Source organism: Vicugna pacos, unplaced genomic scaffold (assembly GCF_048564905.1).
Source record: "Vicugna pacos unplaced genomic scaffold, VicPac4 scaffold_20, whole genome shotgun sequence".
Lineage (NCBI taxonomy): Eukaryota > Metazoa > Chordata > Mammalia > Artiodactyla > Camelidae > Vicugna > Vicugna pacos.
Window position 1 is genome coordinate 2624304 of NW_027328741.1, and position 18651 is coordinate 2642954.

An 18651-nucleotide genomic window follows, 5' to 3' on the forward strand; every position below is an offset into this window, starting at 1 on the left:
GACTAAAGGGCACCACATGCCCAAGTGTATCCAAGGTTGGGGGTTATTTCATGTTTCCAATAGTTATTCCATGGTTCCTGTTGGTCTCGGAGTCTTCAACCGTAAAGAGCTGACATGACCCCTTTAACAGTTTGGACTGCTAGTTTGCATTCTATCTGTCTAGGTTTTCCGTAGAGCTGACAAAATGTTACCAAAATTGACAAGTCTGGCTTCTAGGTCGATTTAGTGTGTTTCAAAAAATAACTTCATTTTCGTATAACTCCCAAAACATGGAAATGAATTCTGTTAAAATTATAAAAGACTGCAAATGAGATATCAACACAATGTCAAAACAGGTTTCTTTGGACAACCCCTCCCACCACGGCTGTATAGAAACCAAGAGCTAAGCAAATATCACAGTTCTGTGAAATGTATCTGGATAGTGTTGATTCATCGATGCCCAGTTGGCAGAGAAGAAGTGCAACCTGCACTCACGCGCTCCCTTGTACAGAGAAATGTAAAACTCCACTCACCCAGCCTTTGGCACAGGACACTTGCCGAAGAGAGGTCTGTTACTTCCAAAGACAGGATGAGGCCTCAGGACACCTGGAAGCAGGAGAAGGCAAAGCAGGGAATGGAAACCAGGGCAGGGTCTGACCAACAAGGGTGAAACCCTGTTTAAATTGGACGCACCCTCTCAAGCGAACAGGAGACATGAGATTGAAGGTGATGTGCTGAGATTTACAAGAGTGCACAGCAGATGCTTGGCTGACAGAACTCAAAGATACCAGCGCAAATTATCCCCACAGTTGATTCTGAGACCAAGATCCGTGATGCCAAATTACAGTTAGCAGGAGCATCGGTAAGTGAGGTATAGGGCTACGGTTGATGGCATACGCTGAGTCTCAGGGATCTGGAGTGCGTTGTGGGATGTGGTGGGTCTAATCAAGAGAGCAAACCGAACAGTGTACCAATGATAAATCAACCACACTGGTCGCGCGGTTGAGATTACCGATATGTCCCATGGCCACACCCAGTGCATCTGCAGGACCAGGGACCAACTGGGCATTTTGCCAATAGAGCACGTGTGGGGCTGAATCAGAGCTATCGTGCATCTGGTCTGAGGGATCCAGGGGGCCTTGGGTTTGAAATCAGATTGAAAAGCCTTAGGATCTGTTACATTCATAACCTGGGCTGGGATTATGGTTTGGTTTGAGGCACAGGATGCGCAACAGCTCTGTGGTGGCCTTCGTGCACCCGTGCCACAAGGATGATAGGACAAGGTAGAGTGGTCCAAGTCCACAGCGTGAGAAGAGGAAGCATTTCTTTAAGCACTATCTCCCAAAATCGGATGCTACATTTTGGATGGCACCGGCACGGTACGGCAGCGAGGACACCAAGGTCGGTCTGCGGGATCATTCCAGGAGGCCCTGATGTGTGACATCCATGGATGTGCTTCCACTGGTGTTTCAGTAGACAGAGAAGCTCTGGGAAGAACTGATTTCATTGGGACATTCCCGTGGCACTACAAAGCACAAGCGCACTCTCAGTTTGCTGTTTTGGAAACACTCCAAAATGACATAGAGAAGAATGCAGAGTTGACAGCCTTTTGAATCCTCATTTCCACAAGAGGCCGTGTCCTGCGCACTTTCAGAATTGTGAGATAAGCGTAATCAAAATGAAGTTATGCTAATCGAAGTAGTATGAGTTGTTCATCACAACAAATGCAACACCAGCAATTGGAGATATACCAGACAACACACACAGGAACAGAATATGGCATCAATGTCTAGGAGAAATTGTCCTCACAGAAATCCCTTGGAATTGCGTAGAGTCAAGAGTCTAAAATTTTCACTTAACATAGCCCTAAAAATCTACATTAGATACCTGATATTACCTGACCAGTAGAGATGAAGAAGTACAGTAAAAGAAATAGGAAGTACCATTTTCAGTTCCAAAGATATTGAAGGCCCAAAAGATAAGCTTTCAAACAACTAGTCTGCAAAACGCTATGCAGTCCAAGTGTTGAAAATGGAGGTCAGGAATACACTGAAGAACAAAAGGGTCTCAGAATCACAAAAGGCAGAATACCAGAAAAGGGGAAGAGAATGTCTAAAGACGAGCCAAAAAATATCAGAAAACTCAGTGGATGTGATAATATCAGGGCTAAAATTCAGTCCATAGCAGACTAGATAATGCAGAGGGACGCGTGAATGTCTGTGAAGACAGGGGAACAGAAATCCCTCGGTCAGATTCGGACATAGGAAAGCAAGTGCAAAACAATGAAAATATTGCTGTTGTATCCTGGGTTAAGACAGGGCATGAAAGACTAGAATTCATAAGAGTCCCAGATGGAAAAGCAAGAGATAAAGAAATAAAATATGTCTGAAAATTTATCTGTAGAAATATCAGACTGAAGCTTGTTGAAAGCCAAGAAAAAATCATCTATGCGAATTCAGGAATTACACAGCATCCAAAGGAGGTGGAATCCCAATAGACTTACCAGCAGCTGTATGATTCCAATCAACAAAGTTCACGAATATCACAGTGATTTAAAATGCACCTGGAGGAAACAACATAGTCACAAGGGAACCTGCAGAGGGGTTTCAGCTTATAACTCGGCAGCAATATTGCAGGACAGGGAGGAGTGCCAGGACACAGACCATATCCTGAATGGCCAAATGCTGCCACCTAGGGTAGCCTATGCCACATGACCACCATTTCTAATAACGGCAGAGCTAGAGCAATCCGCAGACCGGCAAATCATAAAAGAATTCAGCAGTTCAAAACTTCTTCTAAAAGGAAGGTTGAGAATACTCCCCGGAATAGAAAAGCAGCAAGATGAAATGGAAAGAAGAAAACCATTATTGGAAATGCAAGAAGAGCATGAGTGGCAAAGAAGAAACAAGAAGAAGGCAAGGAGGACATCAAAACCTTAAAGATTGGAGAGGGAAGCAGGAAATCATAGGTGATTGGAAGCACTCTCTTAAGTGAATCAGCTTATTTGACTCTCTGTTTGAAGCGAAAGCAGAGATGCATGTCCTGACGTGTTTGCAAAACAAGCGAGAAGCAGACCAACAAAGAATCAAACCAACAAACATGCACCAAAATGGTACGGTTGGCTGACATATACCATGGGAAACATGATTATTCAAAAGAAAATACTCAAGGTGATGTCAAGGATCATTCAGCACGCATCGACCCAGTATTGCGGCTTGCATGTACTCAGCACACTTGTATTCGGAAATCAGAGGCGTGCATTCATATTCGTAAATAGAGATTCATAAGAGCATATCGTGACCTCACCCAAATGCCGATTTGGAATCCAATGGATTCCTAGTCCGTGATGTAGTCTTGTATGTCTTCCAACAGGACGAAGGAATGCCATATTCTACGCTACGTAGAGAAGAATTGTAAGAAGCCTATAACAAAGGCAAGTAGCTCTGCCAAAGTGTACTAAGGGCAAAAGAGACAGACATTAAAGTGCACATTGGGGTTGGTTTCATTTCTTGGAAATTCAGCCCCCATGAAACCAATAGATCCATGTCCTGAGAGTGTGGGTTTTTCAGCAGAAATCATGCGACGCATATGTATTCCGGTTGTACGGATATTATAGGAACATAAGTCTCCTTTACTGGGTCTCTGTGTACTGTGAACTCTTAGAAAGTTTAAAGACGTGTGAAACCTTCAACTGAAAAGGGACACACTTCTCTCCATTGGTACTGTGCATACAGATCTGAACAAAAGGAAAGAGGGAAGAAGAAAGGCCCATGGGACGCTAGTGGGCAGAACCACATTTACTTTAGGAACCTCTCGTCGGATGCAGCCCCTCCCCCAACACTGACAAGCTGCAGCAGCCATTGGGGATGGCAGTTTACGGTTGGATTCCAGGTGGAATGCTGGTGTGTTCCACGAGGCTTGTTGTGGCTGTTGGATCCTAGGTAACCGGGCCGAGCTCTGTGGGTGGATCAGTGTGATGGAGGGGCTGAAGGCCTCTGTGGAGCTTGGCTTAGGTGTTTGGTCCGGGAAGCTGTGTAAGTTCGAGATACTTCTGCTGCCCAAAGACCTGAATTCACAGGTCAATTTCCAGAAACTGAAAGGGCAGACAGTGGAAGATCTGCCTGTCATTAGCTTACTGGTGAGGCTCTGAGGTACTTTCAAACTTGCCCAGTCCTGGTGAAGTCGACTTTATGGAAGTCACGAAGAGAAGCTGGCCGAACAGCTGGCTGCACGGGTTGAGGAGAGATGCGAACACATGGATGAGAGATGTTCTGCTACAATGGAGAATACTGGCGTGGAGACAGCTGTAGAGGATACCAGGCTCAAAAGACATTCAGGAGACATATTGAACCTCGCTGATACTGGCAGAAACATACGGAGTGCCAACGTGGACTTGAGGAAGTTCCTCAATACTCTTCTCCAAAACGGGTCCAAGGTCCCTGACGTGTGCAAGAGAAGAGATGGCAGAGATGATCAAAACGCTCCTGTTCTTGGAAGAGGTCGTGAGAATCCACACGTCCCAAGGGGCCTTCCCAAGCCATTCAGACCAAAATTCACCAAGCCCAGGTAAGCCTTTTCCCAGGTTTGGGCCTAGCTAGCAAGCACTTGCCCTTCCCTCCCCTCCACTCACGCATCCATTTTGAAGGTTCAGTACCTGAGCGGCAATGAAGCCATTAGGAGAAGGGCAAGTCCCTCCTAGAATCAGAGATCCTCCAGCTTCACACTCTGTGAACAACAGTGAACTCCTTAAAGGTCAAATAGTCTCGGCTGAAATAGATAGGAATTGAATACTTAGCTCACACCTAGAAACGATGGCCTTCCGCTAGATTCAGCAAATGTTGTGTTTATGTCTTCCCTGGGGTGAAGGGAGTGTGGTAAGTGAGGGGAATCTTTGACTGAACTTGAATCTGTATTAGGCCTCAGTTTTTCAAGACAGTATAGGTAAATAGTACAAGTCAGAAAGTGAAGTGTACTGTAAAAGTCGCCAATGACATTAAAGACACAGCTTATGTGGATCGTCTTTCACTTGAGTCAAGCCCCCGGGGGCACTATATCATGTGGGTGCAGACTTGGTTGCGTTAATTGGCTTTACCCAACATGATCGGAAGATTAACTGTTCTCATCACTGATAGAAGAACACCTGGTTCTCCATAGACAAGCATAACTGCAGCAGGGTTCTCCTAGCTATAATGCCTCTAGGTGCTTTTGGATTCAAACCTAAATGTATATATTTGGTTTGTTTCCTCTTGTATTTTCCTAGAGAGGGATGTTACCCCTTGAAATGCCAACATTGGCCAGTAGGTGACAAATAGGGCTAAATGACACCACATGCCCAAGTGTATCCAAGTTTGGGGGTTATATCATGTTTCCAATAGTTATTTCATGGTTCCTGTTGGTCTCGGAGGCTTCAACCGTAAAGAGCTGACATGACCCCTTTAACAGTTTGGACTGCTAGTTTGCATTCTATCTGTCTAGGTTTTCCGTAGAGCTGACAAAATGTTACCAAAATTGACAAGTCTGGCTTCTAGGTCGATTTAGTGTGTTTCAAAAAATAACTTCATTTTCGTATAACTCCCAAAACATGGAAATGAATTCTGTTAAAATTCTTAAAGACTGCAAATGAGATATCAACACAATGTCAAAAAAGGTTTCTTTGGACAACCCCTCCCACCACGGCTGTATAGAAACCAAGAGCTAAGCAAATATCACATTTCTGTGAAATGTATCTGGATAGTGTTGATTCATCGATGCCCAGTTGGCAGAGAAGAAGTGCAACCTGCACTCACGCGCTCCCTTGTACAGAGAAATGTAAAACTCCACTCACCCAGCCTTTGGCACAGGACACTTGCCGAAGAGAGGTCTGTTACTTCCAAAGACAGGATGAGGCCTCAGGACACCTGGAAGCAGAAGGCAAAGCAGGGAATGGAAACCAGGGCAGGGTCTGACCAACAAGGGTGAAACCCTGTTTAACTTGGACGCACCCTCTCAAGCGGACAGGAGACATGAGATTGAAGGTGATGTGCTGAGATTTACAAGAGTGCACAGCAGATGCTTGGCTGACAGAACTCAAAGAAACCAGCGCAAAATATCCCCACAGTTGATTCTGAGACCAAGATCCGTGATGCCAAATTACAGTTAGCAGGAGCATCGGTAAGTGATGTATAGGGCTACGGTTGATGGCATACGCTGAGTCTCAGGGATCCGGAGTGAGTTGTGGGATGTGGTGGGTCTAAACAAGAGAGCAAACCGAACAGTGTACCAATGATAAATCAACCACACTGGTCGCGTTGTTGAGAATACTGATATGTTCCTTGGCCACACCCAGTGCATCTGCAGGACCAGGGACCAATTGTGCATTTTGCCAATAGAACACGTGTGGGGATGAATCAGAGCTATCGTGCATCTGGTCTGAGGGATCCAGGGGGCCTTGGGTTTGAAATCAGAATGAAAAGCCTTAGGATCTGCTACATTCATAACCTGGGCTGGGATTATGGTTTGGTTTGGGGCACAGGATGCGCAACAGCTCTGTGGTGGCCTTCGTGCACCCGTGCCACAAGGATGATAGGACAAGGTAGAGTGGTCCAAGTCCACAGCGTGAGAAGAGGAAGCATTTCCTTCAGCACTATCTCCCAAAATCGGATGCTACATTTTGGATGGCACCGGCACGGTACGGCAGCGAGGACACCAAGGTCGGTCTGCGGGATCATTCCAGAAGGCCCTGATTTGTGACATCCATGGATGTGCTTCCACTGGTGTTTCAGTAGACAGAGAAGCTCTGGGAAGAACTGCTTTCATTGGGACATTCCCGTGGCACTTCAAAGCACAAGCGCACTCTCAGTTTGCTGTTTTGGAAACACTCCAAAATGACATAGAGCAGAATGCAGAGCTGAGAACCTTTAGAATCCTCATTTCCACAAGAGGCCGTATCCTGCGCACTTTCAGAATTGTGAGATAAGCGTAATCAAAATGAAGTTATGCTAATCGAAATAGTATGGGTTGTTCATCACAACAAATGCAACACCAGCAATTGGAAATATACCAGACAACACACACAGGAACAGAATATGGCATCAATGTCTAGGAGAAATTGTCCTCACAGAAATCCCTTGGAATTGCGTAGAGTCAAGAGTCTAAAATTTTCACTTAACATAGCCCTAAATATCTACATTAGATACCTGATATTACCTGACCAGTAGAGATGAAGAAGTACAGTAAAAGAAATAGGAAGTACCACTTTCAGTTCCAAAGATATTGAAGGCCCAAAAGATAAGCTTTCAAACAACTAGTCTGCAAAACTCTATGCAGTCCAAGTGTTGAAAATGGAGGTCAGGAAAACACTGAAGAACAAAAGGGTCTCAGAATCACAAAAGGCAGAATACCAGAAAAGGGGAAGAGAAAGTCTAAAGACGAGCCAAAAGATATCAGAAAACTCAGTGGATGTGATAATATCAGGGCTAAAATTCAGTCCTTAGCAGACTAGATAATGCAGAGGGACGCGTGAATGACTGTGAAGACAGGGGAACAGAAATCCCTCGGTCAGATTCGGACATAGGAAAGCAAGTGCAAAACAATGAAAATATTGCTGTTGTATCCTGGGTTAAGACAGGGCATGAAAGACTAGAATTCATAAGAGTCCCATATGGAAAAGCAAGAGATAAAGAAATAAAATATGTCTGAAAATTTATATGTAGAAATATCAGACTGAAACTTGTTGAAACCCAAGAAAAAATCATCTATGCGAATTCAGGAATTACACAGCATCCAAAGGAGTTGGAATCCCAATAGACCTACAAGCAGCTGTATGATTCCAATCAACAAAGTTCACGAATATCACAGTGATTTAAAATGCACCTGGAGGAAACAACATAGTCACAAGGGAACCTCCAGAGGGGTTTCAGCTTATAAGTCGGCAGCAATATTGCAGGACAGGGAGGAGTGCCAGGACACAGACCATATCCTGAATGGCCAAAGGCTGCCACCTATGGTAGCCTATGCCACATGACCACCATTTCTAATAACGGCAGAGCTAGAGCAATCCACAGACCGGCAAATCATAAAAGAATTCAGCAGTTCAAAACTTCTTCTAAAAGGAAGGTTGAGAATACTCCCCGGAATAGAAAAGCAGCAAGATGAAGTGGAAAGAAGAAAACCATTATTGGAAATGCAAGAAGAGCATGAGTGGCAAAGAAGAAACAAGAAGAAGGCAAGGAGGACATCAAAACCTTAAAGATTGGAGAGGGAAGCAGGAAATCATAGGTGATTGGAAGCACTCTCTTAAGTGAATCAGCTTATTTGACTCTCTGTTTGAAGCGAAAGGAGAGATGCATGTCCTGACGTGTTTGCAAAACAAGCGAGAAGCAGACCAACAAAGAATCAAACCAACAAACATGCACCAAAATGGTACGGTTGGCTGACATATACCATGGGAAACATGATTATTCAAAAGAAAATACTCAAGGTGATGTCAAGGATCATTCAGCACGCATCGACCCAGTATTGCGGCTTGCATGTACTCAGCACACTTGTATTCGGAAATCAGAAGCGTGCATTCATATTCGTAAATAGAGATTCATAAGAGCATATCGTGACCTCACCCAAATGCCGATTTGGATTCCATTGGAATCCTAGTCCGTGATGTAGTCTTGTATGTCTTCCAAAAAGACGAAGGAATGCCATATTCTACGCTACGTAGAGAAGAATTGTAAGAAGCCTATAACAAAGGCAAGTAGCTCTGCCAAAGTGTACTAAGAGCAAAAGAGACAGACAGTAAAGTGCACATTGGGGTTGGTTTCATTTCTTGGAAATTCAGCCCCCATGAAACCAATAGATCCATGTCCTGAGAGTGTGGGTTTTTCAGCAGAAATCATGCGATGCATATGGATTCCGGTTGTACGGATATTATAGGAACATAAGTCTCCTTTACTGGGTCTCTGTGTACTGTGAACTCTTAGAAAGTTTAAAGACGTGTGAAAGTTTCAACTGAAAAGGGACACACTTCTCTCCATTGGTACTGTGCATACAGATCTGAACAAAAGGAAAGAGGGAAGAAGAAAGGCCCATGGGACGCTAGTGGGCAGAACCACATTTACTTTAGGAACCTCTCTTCGGATGCAGCCCCTCCCCCAACACTGACAAGATGCAGCAGCCATTGGGGATGGCAGTTACCGGTTGGATTCCAGGTGGAATGTTGGTGTGTTCCACGAGGCTTGTTGTGGCTGTTGGATCCTAGGTAACCGGGCCGAGCTCTGTGGGTGGATCAGTGTGATGGAGGGGCTGAAGGCCTCTGTGGAGCTTGGCTTAGATGTTTGGTCCGGGAAGCTGTGTAAGTTCGAGATACTTCTGCTGCCCAAAGACCTGAGTTCACAGGTCAATTTCCAGAAACTGAAAGGGCAGACAGTGGAAGATCTGCCTGTCATTAGCTTACTGGTGAGGCTCTGAGGTACTTTCAAACTTGCCCAATCCTGGTGAAGTCGACTTTATGGAAGTCACGAAGAGAAGCTGGCCGAAAAGCTGGCTGCAAGGGTTGAGGAGAGATGCGAACACATGGATGAGAGATGTTCTGCTACAATGGAGAATACTGGCGTGGAGACAGCTGTAGAGGATACCAGGCTCAAAAGACATTCAGGAGACATATTGAACCTCGCTGATACTGGCAGAAATATACGGAGTGCCAACGTGGACTTGAGGAAATTCCTCAATACTCTTCTCCAAGAACGGGTCCAAGGTCCCTGACGTGTGCAAGAGAAGAGATGGCAGAGATGATCAAAACGCTCCTGTTCTTGGAAGAGGTCGTGAGAATCCACACGTCCCAAGGGGCCTTCCCAAGCCATTCAGACCAAAATTCACCAAGCCCAGGTAAGCCTTTTCCCAGGTTTGGGCCTAGCTAGCAAGCACTTGCCCTTCCCTCCCCTCCACTCACGCATCCATTTTGAAGGTTCAGTACCTGAGCGGCAATGAAGCCATTAGGAGAAGGGCAAGTCCCTCCTAGAATCAGAGTTCCTCCAGTTTCACACTCTGTGAACAACAGTGAACTCCTTAAAGGTCAAATAGTCTCGGCTGAAATAGATAGGAATTGAATACTTAGCTCACACCTAGAAAAGATGGCCTTCCGCTAGATTCAGCAAATGTTGTGTTTATGTCTTCCCTGGGGTGAAGGGAGTGTGGTAAGTGAGGGGAATATTTGACTGAACTTGAATCTGTATTAGGCCTCAGTTTTTCAAGACAGTATAGGTAAATAGTACAAGTCAGAAAGTGAAGTGTACTGTAAAAGTCGCCAATGACATTAAAGACACAGCTTATGTGGATCGTCTTTCACTTGAGTCAAGCCCCCGGGGGCACTATATCATGTGGGTGCAGACTTGGTTGCGTTAAATGGCTTTACCCAACATGATCGGAAGATTAACTGTTCTCATCACTGATAGAAGAACACCTGGTTCTCCATAGACAAGCATAAGTGCAGCAGGGTTCTCCTAGCTATAATGCCTCTAGGTGCTTTTGGATTCATACCTAAATGTATATATTTGGTTTGTTTCCTCTTGTATTTTCCTAGAGAGGGATGTTACCCCTTGAAATGCCAACATTGGCCAGTAGGTGACAAATAGGACTAAAGGGCACCACATGCCCAAGTGTATCCAAGGTTGGGGGTTATTTCATGTTTCCAATAGTTATTCCATGGTTCCTGTTGGTCTCGGAGTCTTCAACCGTAAAGAGCTGACATGACCCCTTTAACAGTTTGGACTGCTAGTTTGCATTCTATCTGTCTAGGTTTTCCGTAGAGCTGACAAAATGTTACCAAAATTGACAAGTCTGGCTTCTAGGTCGATTTAGTGTGTTTCAAAAAATAACTTCATTTTCGTATAACTCCCAAAACATGGAAATGAATTCTGTTAAAATTATAAAAGACTGCAAATGAGATATCAACACAATGTCAAAACAGGTTTCTTTGGACAACCCCTCCCACCACGGCTGTATAGAAACCAAGAGCTAAGCAAATATCACAGTTCTGTGAAATGTATCTGGATAGTGTTGATTCATCGATGCCCAGTTGGCAGAGAAGAAGTGCAACCTGCACTCACGCGCTCCCTTGTACAGAGAAATGTAAAACTCCACTCACCCAGCCTTTGGCACAGGACACTTGCCGAAGAGAGGTCTGTTACTTCCAAAGACAGGATGAGGCCTCAGGACACCTGGAAGCAGGAGAAGGCAAAGCAGGGAATGGAAACCAGGGCAGGGTCTGACCAACAAGGGTGAAACCCTGTTTAAATTGGACGCACCCTCTCAAGCGAACATGAGACATGAGATTGAAGGTGATGTGCTGAGATTTACAAGAGTGCACAGCAGATGCTTGGCTGACAGAACTCAAAGATACCAGCACAAATTATCCCCACAGTTGATTCTGAGACCAAGATCCGTGATGCCAAATTACAGTTAGCAGGAGCATCGGTAAGTGAGGTATAGGGCTACGGTTGATGGCATACGCTGAGTCTCAGGGATCTGGAGTGCGTTGTGGGATGTGGTGGGTCTAATCAAGAGAGCAAACCGAACAGTGTACCAATGATAAATCAACCACACTGGTCGCGCGGTTGAGATTACCGATATGTCCCATGGCCACACCCAGTGCATCTGCAGGACCAGGGACCAACTGGGCATTTTGCCAATAGAGCACGTGTGGGGCTGAATCAGAGCTATCGTGCATCTGGTCTGAGGGATCCAGGGGGCCTTGGGTTTGAAATCAGATTGAAAAGCCTTAGGATCTGTTACATTCATAACCTGGGCTGGGATTATGGTTTGGTTTGAGGCACAGGATGCGCAACAGCTCTGTGGTGGCCTTCGTGCACCCGTGCCACAAGGATGATAGGACAAGGTAGAGTGGTCCAAGTCCACAGCGTGAGAAGAGGAAGCATTTCTTTAAGCACTATCTCCCAAAATCGGATGCTACATTTTGGATGGCACCGGCACGGTACGGCAGCGAGGACACCAAGGTCGGTCTGCGGGATCATTCCAGGAGGCCCTGATGTGTGACATCCATGGATGTGCTTCCACTGGTGTTTCAGTAGACAGAGAAGCTCTGGGAAGAACTGATTTCATTGGGACATTCCCGTGGCACTACAAAGCACAAGCGCACTCTCAGTTTGCTGTTTTGGAAACACTCCAAAATGACATAGAGAAGAATGCAGAGTTGACAGCCTTTTGAATCCTCATTTCCACAAGAGGCCGTGTCCTGCGCACTTTCAGAATTGTGAGATAAGCGTAATCAAAATGAAGTTATGCTAATCGAAGTAGTATGAGTTGTTCATCACAACAAATGCAACACCAGCAATTGGAGATATACCAGACAACACACACAGGAACAGAATATGGCATCAATGTCTAGGAGAAATTGTCCTCACAGAAATCCCTTGGAATTGCGTAGAGTCAAGAGTCTAAAATTTTCACTTAACATAGCCCTAAAAATCTACATTAGATACCTGATATTACCTGACCAGTAGAGATGAAGAAGTACAGTAAAAGAAATAGGAAGTACCATTTTCAGTTCCAAAGATATTGAAGGCCCAAAAGATAAGCTTTCAAACAACTAGTCTGCAAAACGCTATGCAGTCCAAGTGTTGAAAATGGAGGTCAGGAATACACTGAAGAACAAAAGGGTCTCAGAATCACAAAAGGCAGAATACCAGAAAAGGGGAAGAGAATGTCTAAAGACGAGCCAAAAAATATCAAAAAACTCAGTGGATGTGATAATATCAGGGCTAAAATTCAGTCCATAGCAGACTAGATAATGCAGAGGGACGCGTGAATGACTGTGAAGACAGGGGAACAGAAATCCCTCGGTCAGATTCGGACATAGGAAAGCAAGTGCAAAACAATGAAAATATTGCTGTTGTATCCTGGTTTAAGACAGGGCATGAAAGACTAGAATTCATAAGAGTCCCAGATGGAAAAGCAAGAGATAAAGAAATAAAATATGTCTGAAAATTTATCTGTAGAAATATCAGACTGAAGCTTGTTGAAAGCCAAGAAAAAATCATCTATGCGAATTCAGGAATTACACAGCATCCAAAGGAGGTGGAATCCCAATAGACTTACCAGCAGCTGTATGATTCCAATCAACAAAGTTCACGAATATCACAGTGATTTAAAATGCACCTGGAGGAAACAACATAGTCACAAGGGAACCTCCAGAGGGGTTTCAGCTTATAACTCGGCAGCAATATTGCAGGACAGGGAGGAGTGCCAGGACACAGACCATATCCTGAATGGCCAAATGCTGCCACCTAGGGTAGCCTATGCCACATGACCACCATTTCTAATAACGGCAGAGCTAGAGCAATCCGCAGACCGGCAAATCATAAAAGAATTCAGCAGTTCAAAACTTCTTCTAAAAGGAAGGTTGAGAATACTCCCCGGAATAGAAAAGCAGCAAGATGAAATGGAAAGAAGAAAACCATTATTGGAAATGCAAGAAGAGCATGAGTGGCAAAGAAGAAACAAGAAGAAGGCAAGGAGGACATCAAAACCTTAAAGATTGGAGAGGGAAGCAGGAAATCATAGGTGATTGGAAGCACTCTCTTAAGTGAATCAGCTTATTTGACTCTCTGTTTGAAGCGAAAGCAGAGATGCATGTCCTGACGTGTTTGCCAAACAAGCGAGAAGCAGACCAACAAAGAATCAAACCAACAAACATGCACCAAAATGGTACGGTTGGCTGACATATACCATGGGAAACATGATTATTCAAAAGAAAATACTCAAGCTGATGTCAAGGATCATTCAGCACGCATCGACCCAGTATTGCGGCTTGCATGTACTCAGCACACTTGTATTCGGAAATCAGAGGCGTGCATTCATATTCGTAAATATAGATTCATAAGAGCATATCGTGACCTCACCCAAATGCCGATTTGGAATCCAATGGATTCCTAGTCCGTGATGTAGTCTTGTATGTCTTCCAACAGGACGAAGGAATGCCATATTCTACGCTACGTAGAGAAGAATTGTAAGAAGCCTATAACAAAGGCAAGTAGCTCTGCCAAAGTGTACTAAGGGCAAAAGAGACAGACATTAAAGTGCACATTGGGGTTGGTTTCATTTCTTGGAAATTCAGCCCCCATGAAACCAATAGATCCATGTCCTGAGAGTGTGGGTTTTTCAGCAGAAATCATGCGACGCATATGTATTCCGGTTGTACGGATATTATAGGAACATAAGTCTCCTTTACTGGGTCTCTGTGTACTGTGAACTCTTAGAAAGTTTAAAGACGTGTGAAACCTTCAACTGAAAAGGGACACACTTCTCTCCATTGGTACTGTGCATACAGATCTGAACAAAAGGAAAGAGGGAAGAAGAAAGGCCCATGGGACGCTAGTGGGCAGAACCACATTTACTTTAGGAACCTCTCGTCGGATGCAGCCCCTCCCCCAACACTGACAAGCTGCAGCAGCCATTGGGGATGGCAGTTTACGGTTGGATTCCAGGTGGAATGCTGGTGTGTTCCACGAGGCTTGTTGTGGCTGTTGGATCCTAGGTAACCGGGCCGAGCTCTGTGGGTGGATCAGTGTGATGGAGGGGCTGAAGGCCTCTGTGGAGCTTGGCTTAGGTGTTTGGTCCGGGAAGCTGTGTAAGTTCGAGATACTTCTGCTGCCCAAAGACCTGAATTCACAGGTCAATTTCCAGAAACTGAAAGGGCAGACAGTGGAAGATCTGCCTGTCATTAGCTTACTGGTGAGGCTCTGAGGTACTTTCAAACTTGCCCAGTCCTGGTGAAGTCGACTTTATGGAAGTCACGAAGAGAAGCTGGCCGAACAGCTGGCTGCACGGGTTGAGGAGAGATGCGAACACATGGATGAGAGATGTTCTGCTACAATGGAGAATACTGGCGTGGAGACAGCTGTAGAGGATACCAGGCTCAAAAGACATTCAGGAGACATATTGAACCTCGCTGATACTGGCAGAAACATACGGAGTGCCAACGTGGACTTGAGGAAGTTCCTCAATACTCTTCTCCAAAACGGTTCCAAGGTCCCTGACGTGTGCAAGAGAAGAGATGGCAGAGATGATCAAAACGCTCCTGTTCTTGGAAGAGGTCGTGAGAATCCACACGTCCCAAGGGGCCTTCCCAAGCCATTCAGACCAAAATTCACCAAGCCCAGGTAAGCCTTTTCCCAGGTTTGGGCCTAGCTAGCAAGCACTTGCCCTTCCCTCCCCTCCACTCACGCATCCATTTTGAAGGTTCAGTACCTGAGCGGCAATGAAGCCATTAGGAGAAGGGCAAGTCCCTCCTAGAATCAGAGATCCTCCAGCTTCACACTCTGTGAACAACAGTGAACTCCTTAAAGGTCAAATAGTCTCGGCTGAAATAGATAGGAATTGAATACTTAGCTCACACCTAGAAACGATGGCCTTCCGCTAGATTCAGCAAATGTTGTGTTTATGTCTTCCCTGGGGTGAAGGGAGTGTGGTAAGTGAGGGGAATCTTTGACTGAACTTGAATCTGTATTAGGCCTCAGTTTTTCAAGACAGTATAGGTAAATAGTACAAGTCAGAAAGTGAAGTGTACTGTAAAAGTCGCCAATGACATTAAAGACACAGCTTATGTGGATCGTCTTTCACTTGAGTCAAGCCCCCGGGGGCACTATATCATGTGGGTGCAGACTTGGTTGCGTTAATTGGCTTTACCCAACATGATCGGAAGATTAACTGTTCTCATCACTGATAGAAGAACACCTGGTTCTCCATAGACAAGCATAACTGCAGCAGGGTTCTCCTAGCTATAATGCCTCTAGGTGCTTTTGGATTCAAACCTAAATGTATATATTTGGTTTGTTTCCTCTTGTATTTTCCTAGAGAGGGATGTTACCCCTTGAAATGCCAACATTGGCCAGTAGGTGACAAATAGGGCTAAATGACACCACATGCCCAAGTGTATCCAAGTTTGGGGGTTATATCATGTTTCCAATAGTTATTTCATGGTTCCTGTTGGTCTCGGAGGCTTCAACCGTAAAGAGCTGACATGACCCCTTTAACAGTTTGGACTGCTAGTTTGCATTCTATCTGTCTAGGTTTTCCGTAGAGCTGACAAAATGTTACCAAAATTGACAAGTCTGGCTTCTAGGTCGATTTAGTGTGTTTCAAAAAATAACTTCATTTTCGTATAACTCCCAAAACATGGAAATGAATTCTGTTAAAATTCTTAAAGACTGCAAATGAGATATCAACACAATGTCAAAAAAGGTTTCTTTGGACAACCCCTCCCACCACGGCTGTATAGAAACCAAGAGCTAAGCAAATATCACATTTCTGTGAAATGTATCTGGATAGTGTTGATTCATCGATGCCCAGTTGGCAGAGAAGAAGTGCAACCTGCACTCACGCGCTCCCTTGTACAGAGAAATGTAAAACTCCACTCACCCAGCCTTTGGCACAGGACACTTGCCGAAGAGAGGTCTGTTACTTCCAAAGACAGGATGAGGCCTCAGGACACCTGGAAGCAGAAGGCAAAGCAGGGAATGGAAACCAGGGCAGGGTCTGACCAACAAGGGTGAAACCCTGTTTAACTTGGACGCACCCTCTCAAGCGGACAGGAGACATGAGATTGAAGGTGATGTGCTGAGATTTACAAGAGTGCACAGCAGATGCTTGGCTGACAGAACTCAAAGAAACCAGCGCAAAATATCCCCACAGTTGATTCTGAGACCAAGATCCGTGATGCCAAATTACAGTTAGCAGGAGCATCGGTAAGTGATGTATAGGGCTACGGTTGATGGCATACGCTGAGTCTCAGGGATCCGGAGTGAGTTGTGGGATGTGGTGGGTCTAAACAAGAGAGCAAACCGAACAGTGTACCAATGATAAATCAACCACACTGGTCGCGTTGTTGAGAATACTGATATGTTCCTTGGCCACACCCAGTGCATCTGCAGGACCAGGGACCAATTGTGCATTTTGCCAATAGAACACGTGTGGGGATGAATCAGAGCTATCGTGCATCTGGTCTGAGGGATCCAGGGGGCCTTGGGTTTGAAATCAGAATGAAAAGCCTTAGGATCTGCTACATTCATAACCTGGGCTGGGATTATGGTTTGGTTTGGGGCACAGGATGCGCAACAGCTCTGTGGTGGCCTTCGTGCACCCGTGCCACAAGGATGATAGGACAAGGTAGAGTGGTCCAAGTCCACAGCGTGAGAAGAGGAAGCATTTCCTTCAGCACTATCTCCCAAAATCGGATGCTACATTTTGGATGGCACCGGCACGGTACGGCAGCGAGGACACCAAGGTCGGTCTGCGGGATCATTCCAGAAGGCCCTGATTTGTGACATCCATGGATGTGCTTCCACTGGTGTTTCAGTAGACAGAGAAGCTCTGGGAAGAACTGCTTTCATTGGGACATTCCCGTGGCACTTCAAAGCACAAGCGCACTCTCAGTTTGCTGTTTTGGAAACACTCCAAAATGACATAGAGCAGAATGCAGAGCTGAGAACCTTTAGAATCCTCATTTCCACAAGAGGCCGTATCCTGCGCACTTTCAGAATTGTGAGATAAGCGTAATCAAAATGAAGTTATGCTAATCGAAATAGTATGGGTTGTTCATCACAACAAATGCAACACCAGCAATTGGAAATATACCAGACAACACACACAGGAACAGAATATGGCATCAATGTCTAGGAGAAATTGTCCTCACAGAAATCCCTTGGAATTGCGTAGAGTCAAGAGTCTAAAATTTTCACTTAACATAGCCCTAAATATCTACATTAGATACCTGATATTACCTGACCAGTAGAGATGAAGAAGTACAGTAAAAGAAATAGGAAGTACCACTTTCAGTTCCAAAGATATTGAAGGCCCAAAAGATAAGCTTTCAAACAACTAGTCTGCAAAACTCTATGCAGTCCAAGTGTTGAAAATGGAGGTCAGGAAAACACTGAAGAACAAAAGGGTCTCAGAATCACAAAAGGCAGAATACCAGAAAAGGGGAAGAGAAAGTCTAAAGACGAGCCAAAAGATATCAGAAAACTCAGTGGATGTGATAATATCAGGGCTAAAATTCAGTCCTTAGCAGACTAGATAATGCAGAGGGACGCGTGAATGACTGTGAAGACAGGGGAACAGAAATCCCTCGGTCAGATTCGGACATAGGAAAGCAAGTGCAAAACAATGAAAATATTGCTGTTGTATCCTGGGTTAAGACAGGGCATGAAAGACTAGAATTCATAAGAGTCCCATATGGAAAAGCAAGAGATAAAGAAATAAAATATGTCTGAAAATTTATCTGTAGAAATATCAGACTGAAACTTGTTGAAAGCCAAGAAAAAATCATCTATGCGAATTCAGGAATTACACAGCATCCAAAGGAGTTGGAATCCCAATAGACCTACAAGCAGCTGTATGATTCCAATCAACAAAGTTCACGAATATCACAGTGATTTAAAATGCACCTGGAGGAAACAACATAGTCACAAGGGAACCTCCAGAGGGGTTTCAGCTTATAAGTCGGCAGCAATATTGCAGGACAGGGAGGAGTGCCAGGACACAGACCATATCCTGAATGGCCAAAGGCTGCCACCTATGGTAGCCTATGCCACATGACCACCATTTCTAATAACGGCAGAGCTAGAGCAATCCACAGACCGGCAAATCATAAAAGAATTCAGCAGTTCAAAACTTCTTCTAAAAGGA